This window comes from Macrotis lagotis, chromosome 8 (assembly GCF_037893015.1).
Source record: "Macrotis lagotis isolate mMagLag1 chromosome 8, bilby.v1.9.chrom.fasta, whole genome shotgun sequence".
In the NCBI taxonomy this organism is placed as follows: domain Eukaryota; kingdom Metazoa; phylum Chordata; class Mammalia; order Peramelemorphia; family Peramelidae; genus Macrotis; species Macrotis lagotis.
The window spans coordinates 44719586-44740173 of record NC_133665.1 but is presented as its reverse complement, the minus strand read 5'-3'; the positions used below and the strand labels follow the sequence as shown (position 1 = coordinate 44740173).

The window sequence follows — 20588 nt, the reverse complement described above, 5'->3', positions numbered from 1 at the left end:
AAGTTGGTTTTGAAAATTGAACTGATGAAGAAGAAAATAAGAAGCATGCTTCTGGTAGGACATCTCAGAAAAAATTCTCAGAGGTGGAAATAAGCATAGTAGATATGTAGAATAGTGATGAGGTCAACTTAACTGCAGTGGAGTATTGTTATTTAGGATTGGATAAAAGGAAGCTTGAAAAACTGACAAATTAGTTAAGTCAAAGAAGTTCACAGAATTTGAGAGTGGGGGAGGAACATTGCTCAGTGGTATGCTGAATTTTGGACTTGGAATAAAATAATTTTGAAACTTACCTTAGAAAGAAAAGTTTCAAAATTATTTTATTCTAGTTATTGCTAGTTGTGTGATCTTAAGCAAATCATTTAATCCTTTTAGATTCTTTGTTAAAAATGGGAGATAATAATAGCAGCTACCTCACAGAGTTGTTGGAAGGATCAAATATACTAACTTGGTTAAAACTATCCAAACTTCAGAACACTATAGAAATGCTAGCTATCTTCATCATCATCATCATCATCATACTTATGTAACCATTTAGACCAACCCATATCCCAAAGAAAATTCCCAGATAACATACTTGACAAATGGCCACCCAGTTTGCTTGGAGGTCTTCATTTTGGGGCAACTCTAATTGTTATGAAATTTTTCTGATATCAAGCTATTTTTTTTTCATTTTTGTTCCTGCTATGTCATCAGAGTTCCCCTTATTTGAATTCTAAATCTTTTTATCCTTCCTATTAGAAAAAGTGCACTATATTGTACTTTTTTGACTATCTTTTTAGTTCCTTCCATGGCTGTGCCTTGCCATAGATGTTTTTGGTGAGTTTTCAGTGGGGGAAGGGAGAGAGAATCAGACTTTGAAAAGTTGATTCTGAATGTATAAAATTTTTTTATTTTTTTCATCTTATCTGACCTGATGACTATAGTCTGTCATGTTCTCTGTGAGAATATATTTTTGTTAAGCTTTATCACAGCTACTTTAATATCCTTGTTTTTCATACTGTAAATGATGGGATTCAACATGGGAATAACAAGAGCATAGAAGAGAGCAAGCAGCTCATCTGTTGCATGTGAATTTTTTGGACTTGGGTTTCATAGACATAAACAGAATAGTCCCATAAAACACGATCACTACAGTCAGGTGGGCTGAGCAGGTAGGAAAGGTCTTTTTTCTTCCCTCAACAGAATTGAATCTTAGAATAGTTAAGAGGATGAAAAAATAGGAGATGAATGCAAACGCCACTGGAATTACTATTATAATGATATTTAAAATCGGCATAATGATCACATTAAGGGAAATATCTTCACAGGCTAACTTCAAAACATGCAGTATCTCACATGTGAGATAATCAATGTTGTTCCCACAAAATGATAGTCACATAGTAAGGGTGGTTTGTATCATTGAAGTAAATTTACCTGTCATCCAGCAACTGGTCACCAATTTTACAGAAAGCCCCTTGCTCATGATGATGGTGTGTCTCAGAAGATTAGAAATGGCCACATATCAATCATAGGCCATTGAAGATAGGAGCACACACTCTGTGGACCCCAAGCCAAGGGGTCCACATTTGTGCTCCACAACCCACAAAAGAAATAGATTTTTGCCCTGTAACATAGGAATAGAAGAAGATGTATAGCAGATATCCACAAAGGAGAGATTTCTGAGGAAGAAGTGCATAGGAGTATGGAGGTGAGAGTCTAGGATACTGATTATAATGAGGAAACTGTTGCCCAGTAGGATTATAATGTACATGATAAGACACAACAGAATGAAAATGAAATGGGAGTTGGGGTAGGCACCAAGGCCATGGAGAAAAAGCATGGTCACCAAGGTCCAATTTGAATTTTCCATTCATTTGCTTTTTTTTCCACTTTTAAGATTTCAGATAGGAACACAAAACACAACTTTAATCTAACTGCAGTGATTTTGAAATGTCACATATGTTTTAAAAATTACACTCTGTGATAACTAGGTACAATGAAAGTCTAACAGAAAAGCAGGGATGACCAGGAAATATATTCTTTCCACTGCTTCTTGTTTAGTCCCCATTTGCTACAGTCTATTCAGTCTATTTGACTCAGCTTGAGGTTTGAAGCCCAAATAACCTATTTTATATTTCAAACTCTGTTCCAGATTTTATGAGAATTAGGGGTGGATGAGAAGGTTTCCTTCCATTTTTAGATATGAGTGAAAGAGCTGGCAAGTGTTTGAGGTCAAATTCAAACTCAGGTCCTCCTGATCTGAGGTCCAGTGTGTTATCTATTGTACCTCCCTAGCTTTCTCCACAAGCATGAGGATGCTACTTCCCTTTTTAAAAGACAGTATCTTGGAGTAAATACATTACAGGTAGTCAGAAGGCTTAGATATAAACTGATATTTAATTGATAATTACCCAAATATTCCAGAGGATAACTAAGCAGGGTGATGCTTGATAATAGGTTCCATGCTTTTGTATATCCACAGTTAATTCAGGGTTTCTGCTGATTACATATTACATAGCTTCTGTTAAAAGAAATGAGCACATAAAAAAGCAAATTATATAGAATTAAATGACATATTATAATATTTTAAAACAATTTTTGAAAAAATTCTTAGAGAGATAGGTTTATTTAAGCTTTGCTAATTGATTGTAGACAACAGAGATTAATATATTATGTGTGTGAGAGTTTATATGAGAAGTTGTTAAGGTGTTGGAACAATAGTTTGTAAGGTATCCTTCATTTCCAAAAGTTTTTTATACTTTATATTCACCAGGAATATGAAGCACAAAAATCTGATTATTATTTCTGATTTTCAATTACATACCTAGCCATTCAGGGATGAGACAGTCACAATACCTTTATTGTCAAGTGTACACATGGTACTTTTTTGTATTAAACAAAAGCATTGATAAGTTATCATTGTAGAAAATATTAATTTTTCCACCTTATTTGAATTCAAGATAAAACTGACTTTGTAAAGTCAATTTGTCTGAAGATGTGTGTGCAAATGCTCTGAAAACTTTTATCCTTGTTCACTTTAGGAGAAGGGGGTCATATATAGAATTCTGACCTTCTTGCTACAATGTATCTGAGAGCCTAAGACAAACTTGTCAGGTAATAACGAAAAAAAGGAAAGAGTGCAAAGAGATCATGCCTTACATTAATTGATTTCTGCCTCTTTTCTTTACTTCTACATCTAAAAAATGAATGAATCTCATTCTAAACCTTTGTAGCATAGACTTCCTTTTACTTTTTATGAATCTAATTGATTTTCTCCTCTGGTAAAATATAAACATTTTGAGGAAAGGAACAATTTCCTTTTTGTATTTGCATTCCTCCTTACTAACACAGTAGATGGGATATGTTTGTTTCTTAATAAATGTTTGATTGTTTGATTTGACTTTGACTTCTCAACTTCTAGAGATTTGTCCTGGACTTGGACCTACTAATGGATACTTCTGCCTTCTTGGAAGAAAATTCCACCCAGCCAAGATGATATAACTTTGACAAGAGAGCAATAATTTAATAAACCAGTGATATATCAGTGAGTTCTGCATCATTTCTTTAATGTCAAGTGTATTGAATAGCTCAAATGACTCCATCTTGAAAAGGAGTTAAATTTGACCATAGTGGAAAAGAGCTGTTGAACTATCACATCCTTAAAATTTAGGTTTCTTCTCTTGTAAAGACATTGATTAGAAACTGGTTGAATGAACCAGCAAGAGAAGAGAAGTTGGTTCCCCTGGGAATGTAGCTGAACTGAATAAGTATATATGTGTGTGTGTGTGTGTGTGTGTGTGTGTGTGTGTGTGTGTGTGTGTGTGTGTGTGTTTATGTGATATGGAAAACATTTAGAGAGTATATATATATATATATATATATATATATGAGAAATGTTGTCCCCATTTCTAGAATTTCTGCTTTTATTTCAGTTGGTTTTAATATTATGTAGGATGTAATGCTTAATGTCAATCCTCTTGTATATACTAGGGGAAGAACAGATGAAGTTGACTTTCAGAAGTCTGTATTGTTGACAGAATGTCTTCATCAGAATGTTTGACTATGGTACCTAACCTGTCTCTGAATGGTTTGAGGGCTTCTAAAAACTTCAAGTATGTAATTCTTTTCAAGGTCTGAGGTAGCTCTAGGTGATTCAAAGTTTCTCCCAGTGGTATTGAAGGGTCCTATGGGAGTCATATAGGCTTCAGTCCAATAAACCTGAATATCATCTCTTGTGGACTCTCTTTTCACATATTATTAGCATGGGAGTAACTCCAAGTATTGAAGGTATTCACAATCATCATGGTAGTCAACTTAAGGTTATTTGGGTGTTTACTGTGGAGAAAAGACTTAGGTGGAAATAATAGATATCTTGAAATATTTGGAGGATTATTATATGAAATAAATATTTGTCTGGTTCGACTCTCAAAGGTATTTATTAGGGAAAGTTACTAGGATTAATGGATAGAAGTTAAAAAATGCAATTGTTAACCTATTAACAGGAAAAAATGTTAGTAATTATGGTTGAACTTAAATGGTTACCAATAGTAGTGGATTAACCTCCAGTGATGGTCTTCAAGTAGAAACTGAGTGACCACTTATCTAGGATACTATAGAGTAGATTCTTAAATATCATTAGGCTAGATGATACTTGAAATATATTTTATGATTTTTCCAACTTTATCTGGACATTACTCATTCCTGAGTATACTCTGGGATCTTAGCCTCCATGCCTGATATAACAATCTTCTGCAATAGGAATCTTTTTTTTTCTACTAGTATAACTGTTAGAACAACATGAGTATAAAAAAGAGAGAAATAATGGTGTCAATTATTAAGGATACTGTGAAGCTTCTTTAGATTCCATTGAAGTATTGATTGGCGGTAGGGTAAGGTAGAGTGGAGGAACTATACTCATCGTCTTTTCTTGGAAAATAAATAAACTCCCTTATATCTCACCAGGAGACTGGGGTACCACATGTCAAGGTCTTTCAAAAGAGACTGGGACAAGTATTTTTGAGACTTGATTATATTTGATTTCTAGACATATTTTTATAACCATATTTTTTATAATTGTTATAAATAATTTGTCATATATTGTTCTGTGCAACTCTTCACTGGCTCACCTCCTATTCTAATACTGTAGACTATTAAACCATAGGGGAAAAAACCTTGGATATCTGGTTTAGCTCATATTTTTCATCTATATTCCTTTTTTTGAATAAATACACTTCCTTTCATTCCAATTATATTACTATGTCAAACCTCATCATATTACAGTTGTGATGATCTTTGCAGCATCCATTGCTCTCTGATTTAGTAGCTCAAACAGTCCAGGTAAGTCTAGCATATAACAGTTGACATTTTGTACTTGCATTCTGAGAGGTATAAGGTCTGGATATCTGTAAAAAAAAGCCCTATATACCTGACCCTCAATGAAATTCAGTTTATGATAATATATACTAGTGGTGGCCAATATGTGGGAACCCACAGCACTCTCCAGGATGGTCCAAACAAAGCTACAATGTCTTTAGGAGATATTGAACTAAAATAAAAATACAGTAAAACACAGGTAATATTACATTTGAAAACTCATCTGTTTAGGGATTTTTGCTTTCCAATTTAAATATCCTTCCAAGATACCTTTAAATTCACCATATTCCACATTATCCTACTCAAATAATGCTGGGATAATCTTTTCTTTCTCTGAGTCGTTCCTTTACCATTCTTGTATCCACAGACAAGAGCATAATTTGTGGCTAAAAACATCTAATGTATTCTAATATTTTGAAAAATTATACTCTTTATTATTTGAGAGAGCTACTAACTGGAATACCAGTCCTGTAAAATGGTACCATAGGTCCATGATCTGAATCACAACTCTAATCCTAACCCCAATCTTGATTAGCTTCTCTGTGGACCTTCTTTTGGTTAACTAGGACCTAGAAGTTGAGTGATCTACTGAGGGTCACAGGTAGTAAGATTCTGAGGCAGGATTCGAACCAAGTTCTTATTGACTCCAAATCTAGTTCTTTATTCTCCATGCTATACCACCACGCTGAATTCCTTTCAATATGTGTGTTATGTATGTGCTAGGTATGCCTCACTACTGCTTAGACTATTATCTCTACTCAGTCCCAGTTAGAAATAGTTCAGAAACTGAGGTAAGGAGTACCAAGAATAACAACATCCAAAGACCACTGTTCCTGCTAGTACCCTAGCCCCTGCAGAAGTAATAATACAGGAAATGAACTCATCAGAATGCGACCTGGTAAGTGCCTCTACAAATTCAATATCCTGTGCTCCATTAAAAATCAAATTTGCTAAAAACCTGGAAAATAAAACTTTCATCATCAAAATCCTTGGCTCTTCAATGGTTCAATGTTGGAAAAACATATGACATATCAATAGAAATAACATTTTAAAAACTGCATTATCATGCATAGTGATCTTTTGTTGGTCTGTCCTAAGGAATAAATTGTCATTTTAGTTTTTACAGCAATTTACCTCTCTTGGGGAAGTTATCTTTCTTCTCAGACTTCACCACATTGCAGACTGCTTTTCCTTGATTTTCTTTCTTAAGCAACTATTTACACCTATATTAGGAAGTTCCTCAATGTGATAATATTTTCCCCCCAAAATTTGTCCTAATGGAAAGTTATGTTGCTCTAGAATTTCAAATACTTATTTGAATTTTAGCTGAAAATGTTACAAATAATTTCAAAGTCCCCATATGTTTAGTCATAGATATTCCAAATGTATAATTATTGGGAAAGCATACATGACTCAAGAATGTGGTATATAGGGAAAAATATTAATCTTTATCTTTTAAGAATTATCTTGGGGTGGCTAGGTGGTGCAGTGGATAAAGCACTGGCCTTGGAGTCAGGAGTACCTGGGTTCAAATCCAGTGTCAGACACTTAATAATTACCTAGCTGTGTGGCCTTGGGCAAGCCACTTAACCCCATTTGACTTGCAAAAATCTTAAAAAAAAAGAATTATCTCAATTTTCTTTGGCCTACTAACACAATTAGAATCACTGACCCCATATTGGAGGGCCCTCAAATCTGTAAAGAATCAGCCACTGATTCTAGAAGGCAATTTAAATCTGTTCTTAGGGATTATTTTGTCTCTGAAGCAATTTAAAGTTGTGACTTGAATATATACAGAGAATGAAAACTTTCTGAAACTCCATGAACAATGTCCCCAAGGCCCAATTATGTGGAACTTATTACATTACATTATTCTATTTCAAACTCAGATAAGTTTGAATCCTCAACCTAGACAATATTGTAGAACAGATGAGTTCAATTAAATCAAACAAATGGCAGCTGCCAGAAGCCTCACAGAGTAGTGAAAAGAGAACTAACTTCGGGAAGACAAGATTTTAAGTACCATATCTGAAAGATAATATCTTTGTGACTATGGGCAAGTCATTTTACTACTCAGAATCTAGGCAATTCTCTAAGACTCTAAGTTGCTATTGATAGAAAAATTGATAGAATCTTCATTGATAAGAGTACATTTCCTCATCTGGGCATTTGTTAGATCAATTAAACTACAGGTCTGGTTTCCATCCCTAAATGGAATACCATGCAAAACTGGGGTGTTGCTATTGAGTGGTAAATGAAAGATTCAAAGATGACAAACATATAGTATTATCAAAGAACTTAAAATCTTGTTGGAGAGTACACTCATTGTACAATCCATTCCTACAAAGAGTTATAAGCTCTTTTTATTTACCTGTATTAATATTGATTTCCAAGGAATTTGGAAATTTGTATTATCAGGAAGTGTTGTGGATATGCTGTGAAGACTTGGACAATAGGCTAAAGTCCTGGTTTCCTATACAATTCCACTGGTTGACTTTTCTTTCTCCATATTCCAAGCTATAGATACATTCAATCTTTTAAAGCATCAATATTTGCAGAACTGTCCCTCCTCCTGCTTACTTTATTTGTGGCTCTGACTTTCCTTTGGAGGAACTAATTGTTTCAGTTTTAAAAACTCTTCCTAGAAGTAGGATAGGAGAAAAATGAATGAATGACTCTAAAACTCATTCCTAAAACTTCTGTTGACCAACTGAACAAGATTCTTTAGACTAAATAAGAAACTCAACTATATGATCAAGAGTAGTTGAAATATGTCTCTGATATATCAATTACTCAGAGCAGAAATAATTATTACTTCCAGTAACTCATTTCAATTTGGTATTATATAGTTAAAAGCATGTTACACATATTATTTGATCCTCAAACAACCTTTTTAAGTAGTGGAGAGATCATCTTCACTTTTCAAACAAGGAAAGTGAAACTTAATTTAAAAAAAGATTATTAAACTATATTCCATACGCTGTGCTGGGGTATAAAGCAGGGCAAAAGCCAAGCTTGGCGCTCTAGGAGATGGGGAGACACCTCATCTAAAGAATTAGGTACTTACAAGATATATACAAAGTAGATGAAAATAATCTGTAAAAAGAAGCTAATATCAGCAGCTAAGGAGACTGGGAAACATCTCTTGAAGAAGTCAGGATTAGAGGTGTCTTAAGAAAAGCAAAGATGAAGGGTAGCATGGAGGACAGGGTGCAAAGGCACAAATGGGAAATATATTATCAAAACCTCCAAGAAAACCAGTGTAATTGGATCATAGAGTGTGGGAAGGGAATATGGTATATGTAAGAAGGGTAATTTGTCCAAGCTCACACAGCTCAAAGTGTTAAATGGCTGGAATTCAAATACAACAATTGACCATTTTTTCATATTCATGTATCAAAGGCTGATTGATGTTGACTTGTTTATTTTCTTCTTCAATCTGGTTTTGATCCCTTCAATTTCAGTCTTGTAGATTTATTTAAGGACATAGAAGAATATCTGACATACTTTTGTTGTCTTAATTTCTTTCCAAATTCTTTTTCAACACCCCTGATTTGTTAATAAGTAATTGCGTTTACTACTTCAATACCAGATAAATGATTAGGTTATCTTCCAATGAATTTATTTATATCAATGATATCTGATACCTGTTTTTAGGAGGCAGTCCTTGAAATAATTTCTATAATACTAATAAAACATGGGAACTCTCACTATGATTTTCTCATTTCAGGTACATAAGCTCTAGTAATACGTTCTCTGAAGTGTCCTTGAAGAGAGACTTTTCTCTGTAAGATTCTAGTAGGTGGGAATTTAACTAAATTAAGCTCTCTTCCCAAAATATACATTAAGAGAATTTTTCCTTGATATTTCCTCCTTTGCTCTTATAGTTGTTTCTTGCTGTGGCAATAGCTGTGGTTCTTGCTGCAGCAATATGTGGCAACTTTGTGGCAATATGTGGCAACATATAGTACTATGTCTAGGTACTGAAATGTTTTTCTCTTTCTTTCAAATACTCTTGGAGAATTCTTGATACAGACATCAGATTTTGAAAATTATTCTATTTTTGATATACTTGGTTTGCTAGTTGTATTTATACCACCACATTAAATTTTTTTTTTTTTATAAAGAAGCATCTATTGTAGTGGTAGGCATCCCATCTAAAGATTTAGGTATAATTATAAAAGCTTGTATTTGAGTCCCAAATTTTTAAAATTCCAACTTAAGTATACCCTTCTTTGAAAAATCATTTAAGATATTGGTGCTATTTTAGTTATCCATTTCATTATTATGTATATGTTGTAGAATTTGCATTAAGTTGTCATTGTTATGAAGTCAAAGAGAATGGAGTCCACGTGTTTTCTTTCTTTTCCATCTTGTAAGAAAAAAAAATCCCTGTTTAATACAAAGCAAAGAATTCTGCTTTAATACAAAGCAAAAAATTAAAAATAACATTTTTGAAATTTTAAATAAAGTGTTTTTGCCTGTGTCTTTGCAGATAGATTTACATAATTTCTTGACAACAATAAAATTATGCAACAGGGCTGATGTATGGATTAACCTACATACAAGATTAGTGCTAATAGATACTAGTCATTATTCCCAAAGAGCAGATAAGTCTTCTTCAGTCTCTCAAAAGGGAGACAATTTTTTTAGGTTTTTGCAAGGCAAATGGAGTTAAGTGGCTTTCCCAAGGCCACACAGCTAGGTAATTATTAAATGTCTGAGACCAGATTTGAACCCAGGGACTCCTGACTCCAAGGCCGGTGCTTTATCCACTACGCCATCCAGCCGCCCCGGGAGACAATTTTTTAAAGGAGTCTTTTCATGGTCATGTTTATAACTGTTGTCTCTGTTCCTTCCAAAAAATTCTTCTAGCTTGTAATGAGCAAAGTATTCTTTCTTCAAGTTTTGCAACTTCTCTCCATTTATATTTTATTATTGTCTCAATTTTATCTTATTTCATCTAATTTAAGTTTAGAAATAAAATAATTATTTATGATTGCCTGGTACTAGTTAACAATAAATTGTTGTAACATGTACATTCTATATTAACTAGTAGTTTGTACACTTTGGTGATCAGATCCATCTTCACTGAAACATTTGTAGCAAGTGGATAATGGTATTTCATATTTGTTTTGATGTCTCGTATTTTGTGGTACAGAATATGAAAGAGAACCTACCCCTCTATTCTCTATGTCACTCTGATCATGCAGTTTTAAGTAGTATTTGCCTACAACTCTGTGCTACCCAATATATTTTTTGAATTTTTGGACAGTTGTGCATATTGAAATGGTGTTACTTCAATCTGTGGCATTCTAGAGCCTTATCCACCAGCATTTCAAGTTTTTTGCCTGGACCCCAATAACTGTTTGCTTTACTTCACTCTCCTTGGAATTTTCCTAATTTGCCATTCTTTTCTCCCTCCTGCTTATAGTTTGAATGATTGATTGGACTTTGAGTAAGATATAATAATAACAATAATAATAATAATAAATATTTTTCATTATTATTGCTTTTATGTTAACAACTGTACATTTCTTTCAGGTTCCATTCCTTCAGGATCCACTTCAAGAAACTTTAATATGGATCCTTCTGAAAGTGTTCTAGCCCATAGTTTTTACTTTCTCAGAGCTCTTGTTTTTATTATTTGTTCTAGTAATGAGGTATATACTTTACATCCAGATCCTTTCTTCAATGAGATGTTAATTTCATCAATAGCAAGGGTTATTGTTTTCATGAATTTTAAAAAAATATTTATTTTTCCAACTACAAATAATGGTAGTTTACAACAATCATTTTTGCTGGGTTTTGAATTTTACAGTTTTCTCCCTCTCTCCCCCCAATCTAATATAAGCTATACATATATAACCTTGCTAAGTATAGATCCATATTAACCATGTTGTGAAAGAAGAAACAAATCAAAATGGAGAAAAAGTTAGAGAGGAAATAAAACATAATAACCTAAGACAACTTTTAAAAATTGAAGATAGTAAACTTTGGTTTGCATTTAAACCTCAAAGTTCCTTATCTGGATATGGATGATACTTTCCATCACAAGTCTTTAAGAATTATCTTTGATTATTGTGCTGCTGAAATGAACAAGTTCATTACAGTTGATTATCACCTAAAGCTGTTGTTAGTGTGTATAATGTTTTTCTGGTTTTATTCATTTCAACAATGTATAAGTATCCCAATTTTCTACATCCCTTCCAATATTTTTCATTTTTATTTTTAGTTATATTGGCCAATTTGATAGGTGTGAGGTAATATCTCAGAGTTGTTTTAATTTGCATTTCTCTAATCCATAATGATTAGAGTTTTCCATGACTATAGATAACTTTAATTTCATCATCTGAGAATTGCCTGTTCATGTCCTTTGATCATTTATAAATTCAGAAATGACTTGTAATATTATAAATTTGATTCAATTTTCTATAATTTTTAGAACTGAATCCTTTGTCAGAAACAGTAGTTGTAAAAATTGTTTCCCAAATTACTGCCTTCTTTTTAATCTTGGTTGCATTGGTTTTACTTCTGCAAAACTTTTCAATTTAATGCAATCACAATTATTTATTTTGTATTTTATAATGTTCTCTATCTTTTCTTTGGTCATAAACTACTCCTCTTTCCATAGATCTGACAGATAAACTATATTTGTTCTCCTAATTGACTTATGATGTCACCTTTTCTATCTAAATCCTGTACCCATTTCAACCTAGCCTTGGTCTAGAATGTGAGATGTTGGTCTATGCTTAGTTTCTGCCTTCTAGTTTTCCCAGCAGTTTTTAATCAAAGACTGAGTTCTTATCCCAGAAGCTGCTATAATTATTTACTGCTGTTTCTTTTGCACCTAATCTATTCTACTGGTCCATCACTCTAATTCTTTTTTTAAAATTTTAGACAATTCAATTTCCACAGTAGTACTTAAGTAGATAATACGAAGTATTTGAGTTGTTGATATATATATATATATATATTTGTAAAGCACTTTTATTTTTTTTCACATTACTATAATAAAGTGAGTGAAAAAAGTATGCTTCAGTCTGTATTCAGATACCATCAATATGTCTTTGGAATGGATCATATTCTTTATCATGAGTCCATAAGAGAAGTTGCTTCAATATTTTTTTTCTACAGTTGCTATTGCTAGCTGTATTTTCCTCTATCCTTCTCCTCCTTGCTCTCATTCACTCTATTCTCTCTGTCTCTTTCATCCTGTTTCCTCCTCAAAAATGTGTTGTATTTGACTACTCTCTCCCATGATCTTCCCTCCCTTCTGTCACCTATACTCCCTCCCCCTCCCCTTCCTTCCTTGTGCCCTTTCTCCATCCCTTTCCTCTCTTTTTTCCATCTGGTATAAGATAGATTTCTATACCCTATTGAATATGTTATTTCCTCTCTGAGCTCACTCATCCCCTTCCCCCCTCTCCCCTCCCCCTCCCCTTCCACTCCATTGAAAAAGCTTTTTCTTGCCCCTTTTACATAAAGTATCTTAGCCCATTCTACCTCTCCTTTCCCTTTCTCCAAGTACATTCCTTTCTCACCTAGTAAGTGGATGTTCAGTTTTGCTGGGTAGTTGATTCTCAGTTGTAATTGAGGCTTTTGTCCCTCCCAGAATATCCATATTCCAAGTCCTATGAGTCCTTAATATAGAAGCTGCCAAAATCTTGTATTATCCTGACTGTAGCTCCATGATATTTGACTTGTTTCTTTCTGGCTACTTATAATATTTTCTCCTTGACTAGGGATTTCTGGAATTTTACTATAATTGTCCTTGGGAAATTTTATTTTGGTATTGTTTTCAGGAGATGATCAGTTGGATTCCCTCAATTTCTATTTTATCCTCTAGTTCTATGATATCAGGGCAATTTTCCTGGATTACTTCTTTTTTTTTTAGTTTTTTTTGCAAGGCAAATGGGGTTAAGTGGCTTGCCCAAGGCCACACAGCTAGGTAATTATTAAGTGTCTGAGACCAGATTTGAACCCAGGTATGCCTGACTCCAGGGCTGGTGCTTTATCCACTGTGCCATCTAGCCACCCTCCTGTATTACTTCTTGAAAAATGAAGTCTAAGCTCTTTTCTTGGTCATGACTTTCAAGTAGTCCAAAAAATTTTAAATTATCTCTTCTGGATCCAATGAGATATTTCACATTTTTTTTCTAGTTTTTCATTCTTTTGGTTTTGTTTTTTTGTTTCTTGATTTTTCATCAGCTTCCCTTAGCTCCATTCTACATTTGAAAGAATGATTTTCTTCAGAGAGCTTTTGTATCTCCTTTTCCATCTGGTCAGTTCTGCTTTTTAAGGCGTTTCCTTCCTTGTTGACCTTTTGGACCTAAATTTGACCTAAATTGGTTTTTAAGATGTTATTTTCTTCAGTTTTTTTTGGAAATACCTTTATCAATCTGCTGACTTGGTTTTCATGATTTTCACACATAACTCTCATTTCTCTCCTCAATTTTTCTTTTACTTTCCTTACTTGATTTTCAATATATTTTTTTTTGAGCTCTTCTATAGCTGGAGACCATATTTTTGAATATAGAAACTTTGAACTTGTTATTTTCTGAGTGTGTATTTTGATCCTCTGTGGGACCAAAGTAACTGTCTATAGTTAGATTTTTTCCCTTCTGTTCTCTCATTTCCCCAGGCTATGACTTCATTTTAACTCTTTGTTAAGGTGGAACTCTGCTTCTATAGTGGAGGATGCACTTTCCAGAGTTTTTGAGGGTTTTTGCAGCTATTTTCAGAGACCTTCCCTGCTCCAGGGATCTCAAGTTCTTCAGGGTTTTATGCTTGCTCTCCTGGCCTATGTCTTGTCTGTGGATGACCACAAATACTCCCCTCTGCTGCCCTGGAATTGTGAGGAGTTTCCCCTCCTCTTTGATGGCAGTAAAACTTATTTTCCTGAGACTGGGGCCCAGACTGCAACGGGGATCTGAGTATGAGCAAAGCATTAGAGTCTTGCCTCAGAGATAGCAAAGAGACCTCTGCATTCTTCCCTGACCTCCTTGGTGTCTGTGGGCTGAGTGCTCTGGAAGCACTGCCAGGTGGCTCCCCAGACCTGCTCCTGGTTTCTGGGGTAGGTCTGTGCTGAGACCTACACTGGACCCCATGATCACTCTGGTGTGACAGTTTTCCTGCTAACCTTCCAAGTTGTCCTCGGCAACTTGACTGAGAAGTCTGGTAATTGGTCCCAGCACCACAGACTCAGACATCCTGTGGTCTATTCCTGAATGACTAGAACCAGTTTGCTCCAGTGGCCAGTATGGTCTGGGCTGTGCTGTGACCCTTTCAATCCTTGGTGTAACAGATCTTCCAAGTTGTCTTCGGCTGGAAAATTGTTTCACTTAATCTTTTTTTTGTGTTCCACTGCCTTAGAATTTGGTTAGAGTCATTATTTAAAGATAGTTAGAGTGGTCTGGGGGTAGAGCTCCCAGGATTTCCTGCCTTCAAGACACCACCATCTTGACTCTGCTTATTTACCACTCTATTTCTTAGCCAAAACCAAACAGCTTTTATGACTGATGCTTAATAATATAATTTTAGATCTGGTATGGCTAGGTTGCTTTGCATTTTTTATTAATGCTTTGATATTCTTGACCTTTTGTTCCTCCATGTGAATTTATTTGCTATTTTTTTCTAGTTCCATAAAGTAGTTTTTGGAAGTCTGAATGGTGTTGAATAAATAATTTAATTTAATTGGAAATTTTTTTTTACCAAATTAGTTCAGCTACCCACAAGCAATTGACATTTGTCTAATTACTGAGATCTGATTTTATATGTGTGAAGTCTTTTATTGTTGTTTTCATGTGGTTTCTGAGTTAATTTTGATAGACTCACAAGTATTTTATGTTGTCTATAGTTTCTTTAAATGGAATTTTTCTTTCTAGTTCTTGTTTGTTCTATCTTGTGTCTTGTTAGTAATTTATAGAAATGTTGATGATTTATGTGGGTTTATTTTATATCCTGCAACTTTGATAAAGTTGCTAATTTTTTTCAAGTCATTTTTTAGATGATTTTCTCAGATTCTTTAAATATACTATCATATCATCTGCAAAGAGTGATAGTTTTGTTTCTTCATTACCTATTCTAATTCCTTCAATTTTGTTTTCTTCACTTATTGTTAAAGTTAGCATTTATAATACATTATTGAATAATAGTGGTGACGACAGGCAGCCTTGTTTCACCTCTTAGCTTATTGGGAATGTCTCCAGCTTATCCCCATTACATAGTGTTTCTTTTTTTCTTTTTCTTCATTTCTTTTAGATTTTTTTGCAAGGCAATGGGGTTAAGTGGCTTGCCCAAGGCCACACAGCTAGGTAATTATTAAGTGTCTGAGGCTGGATTTGAACTCAGATACTCCTGACTCCAGGACTGGTGCTCTATCTACTGCTCTACCTAGCTGCTTCCATAGAGTGTTTCTTGCTGCATTTAGATAGATACTGTTTATTGTTTTAAGGAACATCCAGTCATTCCCTTGCCTTAGTCTTTCTTTTAATAGGAATGGATGCTGTATTTTGTTACAAGTTTTGTTAACATCTATTTAAATAATTATATGATTTTTGTAAGTTTTGTATTGATGTCAATTATGCTGATAGTTTTCCTAATTCTGAACCACCTACTACTTGATCATAGTGTATTATCCTTTTTATAACTTGCTGAAGAAGTTTTCTATTATGTTATTTAAAATTTTTACATCCATATTCATTAAGGAAATTGATCTATAATTTTCTTTCTCTGTTTTGACTCTTCCTAGTTTAGGTATCACCATCATATCGGTGTCAAAGAAGGAATTTGACGGAACTCCTTCTTCACCTATTGCCTAGTTACTGGTTTATATAGAATTGGAACTAATTGTTCCTTGGATATTTAGAATTCATTTGTGAATCCATCTGACACTGGACATTTTTTTCTTTAGGAGAAGAGTCATGTTTTGTACTTCTTTGTTGCTTTGGGTCTAGCATACCATCCACATACTTAAAAATTACTTTCTGGAGATAACAGTGAGTTGATTCACATATCTGCCAACTCTGAAACATTAACTAGTGGGTAGGAACTTTGGAAACAGAAAATCAAAAATATAGGAATTCATTTTCTTTTTTCCTTCAGAAAAATAAGACAATATTTCCTCGAGAATCAAGGAAGATAATTCCTTCCTTCTCCTATTCTCTGAAGTTTGCTGAGGCTCCTTTTTCACTGGACCTCAGAATTTCATAATTTCTTCTTGCAGATGAATACCAATCACACATATGTTAAATATGAAGTGCAGTGTGATCCCCAGGAAAAAATACCATGGAAAGAGGCAGCTTGTCCTTTCGTGGAACCACCATCTAGGTTTGTATACTGGTTTAATTTTGTTCATACTTTTCCTAGTCCTAAGATCCATCTACACATCTAATGATCCAACCTTACCATGTAACTTGGCAACTTATAAAGGAAATGAGTCCATATTATTTCTTGTAAGGGCAAGAAAATGATGGGATATATGAATATTGTCCCAGTTTATTTAGGCTTGGCTTATCTGTAATCATAGGAAGTCACTTGTTTTTTTCTGGTTCTACGGACTCTAGGGACTCACCTCAAATTTTTTCCTTCCCTCCCCTAAGTATTTAAAAATACCTTACTATTTCTTAGGTTCCTATAATACAAAGTGCCTGTGCATGTCTTGAATCTGGGCCTCTAGATTTTCTCTCTCTTCTATAGATCAATTAATGTTGTAGTTCTGCATCTACACAGCCTGTGGCTACTACACTAACAAATAACAAAGTCTTGGGAATACTAATATGTACTAAAACATTTTCATAAAGTTGAACTACACAGTAATATTAATTTATTAGTTAGTATTTTGTAATATGAACAAAATCCATTTACCAAGTATTTATTTTGTGTCTATTACATTCTTAAAAACCCAAATTTTTCTTCTAGTTGTCACCTTCCAATTGTGACTTTGAGAAAGTCACCAAACCTTTCTGATCCTCATATTCTTTACCTGGAAAACTGGCAATATTCAAATGAGTCATGGATGCTAATGCAGTGTTTTATATAAATACTAGATGTTATTTTATTTTTTTTTTAGCATTTTGCAAGGCAAATGGGGTTAAGTGGCTTGCCCAAGGCCACACAGCTAGGTAATTATTAAGTGTCTAAGACCAGATTTGAACCTAGGTACTCCTGACTCCAGGGCCAGTGCTCTATCCACTGTACCACCTAGCTGCCCTAGATGTTATTTTAGTAATATAATATCATTATTATTAGTTATATCTATTACTATTAGTAATGATAATTTACAATGTCATATATACCTGCCCAGGAACCATATTGTAACTTCCAGGTTGTTGTTGTTGTTGCCATGTCAGTCATGTGGAACTCTGTGACCCCATTTAGGATTTTCTTGTCAAAGATATTAGAATGGTTTGCCATTTCATTCCCCAACTCATTTTTCAGATCAGCAGACTGAGACAAATAGGGTTAAGTAACTTGCCCAGATAGTAAGTGAGGCGTAATGTTCTATCCACGGCTTCATCTAGCTTCTCTATCTTCCATGTTGGTTGGCAAAAAAAAATAATTTGCAGAAATTTTTTATTAATCAAAATGAATTTATTGAAAGGTTTTTATGTGCCCTTAGAAACTATGGGGAAATAATATATACATATATGCATGCATGTAGATGCATATATATGATACAGCATCTTTTCTCATAGAGCTTAAAACTTAATAAAACAGGATGAATACAGAAAGAACAATTTGAGAAGATTAAAAAGTATAAAAACAAATTCAAAAGAGATAAGCTCTAGGAGGAAATTAGATGTTGGGTCTTGAAGGATGAGCAGTATTGGATTTAGTGGAGAAAAAGAAGTCCATTTCTGGTAGAGCAAGCCACAAAAACAGAAGTGAGTAGGACATGTATGTGAAATCACAGAGAGATCAACTTGATAGATGCTCTTGTACTTGAGTAGTTGTGGGGAACAAACTGGATTGTAAAGGTGGGATTTGATGAAATGAGATTTCTCCATTAATAGAAGCTCACTAAGTTTGAATCCTGATTCTTTCAAGTTTTTCCAATGATTTCTTTCCAACATCTCACCTAGGGAAGCACATCAAGGAAGGAAGTTTCTCTACCAATTTACCAATACCCTTTACCACTGACTATGATTTTTTTTTTTGTTCCAGATGGTTTTGGTGGAGTGAAGTGTTATTGGAAGATGAGTGGGACTAGAGAAATTAGGTTCATGTTGTATTAACCCACTCTCATTCTTTGCATGATTGATTCTAAATGTAAGCAGTTTATTTTCTTTGGATAGGCAGTTATTTGTTATATTGCCAACATATACTGGTCTTTCATAGTCCTTGAGAGAAGATATTTAACTTCTTTTTTTTAGTTTTTTTTAGTTTTTAGTTTTTTTGCAAGGTAATGGGGTTAAGTGGCTTGCCCAAGGCCACACAGCTAGGTAATTATTAAGTATCTGAGTCCGGATTTGAACTCAGGTCCTCCTGACTCCAGGGCCAGTGATCTATCCACTGAGCCACCTAGCTGCCCTGAGAGAAGATAGTTTTATTCAACTTTTTAACTGCTTCCTTTACATCCTTGTTCCTTAGACTATAGATGATGGGATTCAGCATTGGAATAACAACAGCATAGAAGAGAGCAATCATTTCATCTGTCCCATGGGAGTCTTTGGACTTGGGCTTCATGTACATGAAGAGTATGCTGCCATAAAAGAGGATGACTACAGTCAAATGGGTTGAGCAGGTTGAAAAGGTTTTTTGCCTTCCTGTGGCTGAGTTGATTCTCATAATGGTAAAAAGGATGAATGAGTAGGAGATGAAGATTAAAACCACAGGAATAACTAAAAAAATCACATTGATATCAACATAATAATCTTATTGAGGGAAATATCTGTGCATGCTAACTTCTACACAGCTAGAATTTCACATGTCAAATAATCAATAACATTGTTCCCACAAAAGGGCAATGCCATAGCAAGGATTGTTTGCACCAGTGAATTTAGCCCACCTGTCATCCAGGAACTGGCTGCCATCCACCAACAAAGGCACTTGTTCATGATGATGGGGTATCTTAGGGGTCGACAAATGGCTACATAATGATCATATGCCATAAGTGTCAGAAGCACACATTCTGTAGAACCCAGGGCAAGGGAGAAAAACATTTGTACTCCACACCCCACAAAGGAAATATTTTTTTGCCCTGAAATGAAGTTTACAAGTAATAAAGGAACAGAGGAAGATGTGTAGCAGATGTCTAGGAAAGAGAGGTTACTGAGGAAGAAGTACATGGGGGTGTGAAGATGAGAGTCCAGAATGCTGATTATAATGAGGAAACTGTTGCCCAAAAGGATTACAATGTACATCATAAGAGACATCAGAAAGAAAATAAAGTGAAAGTTGGGATAGGTAGAAAGCCCATGGAGAAAAAAACACGGTCACCAAGGTCTGGTTTTGCCTTTCCATTTGCTTGTTTTCTTCTACCTATAAGATTTCATACAGGAATACAAAACACAAAGTTTATCTTACTACAGTTATTTCCAAATGTCATTCATATTTTTTTCTAAATTAGATTCCCAGGATCAGGACATTTCTTCCAAATGATAAATATATGTGCAAATATAAACAAATTAGGTTGTAAATCAAAATCTTTTCTAATTTGGTTGTTTATATGCTGACAGGAGTTCTCTTGGTCTACCAGTGGAAAAGAAAGACAAGAATAAATTGTTTTTAGTTAATTCATGAACCAAAGAGTAGAGCCATTTCGTCTAACATGGTCACCAGAGAAGAAAGCAGAGTAGAAGTGCTGTGTGACTTTATGTTCTTCCCAATGGTTGTGATCTTTCACATAGGAATGGAGAGACTCTATATCCTTTCCTTAGGATAGAGAATTTTTAAGATTCCAGGAAAATCATCTTTTTTTTTTTGTTAAGATCTGTATGAAAGTATGAAGGAAAAATTAGTTTTGATTCTCCTGTTAGAAAAAGAAATCTGCTTCTTTTTGTAATTATATGATCCAGGTCAGTTGCTCCCTTTTCCCTATGACTTTTGTTTCAGAGTGATCTAAGTGGTGATTTTCAAATTACTCATTTCTTCCCTGCCCAGCTTCCCCAATTCCCAATTAATTTTTAATTGTCAAATAATGACAGTAGATCATTGGTGACAGTAAATCATTGATGATTACAATACAACCAAGAATAACTAATCAAGCAAGTTCCTGACAGTGGGTCATT

The 20588-nt window shown here is 34.4% G+C and overlaps 2 pseudogenes; both read right to left on the bottom strand.

Annotated features, from left to right (window-relative positions):
• Positions 1 to 930: 930 nt before the first annotated feature.
• LOC141494788 (olfactory receptor 13D1-like) lies at positions 931 to 1852 on the bottom strand (annotated as a pseudogene).
• Positions 1853 to 18879: 17027 nt separating this feature from the next.
• Positions 18880 to 19821, bottom strand: LOC141494787 (olfactory receptor 13D1-like; annotated as a pseudogene).
• Between the last annotated feature and the right edge of the window lie 767 nt (positions 19822 to 20588).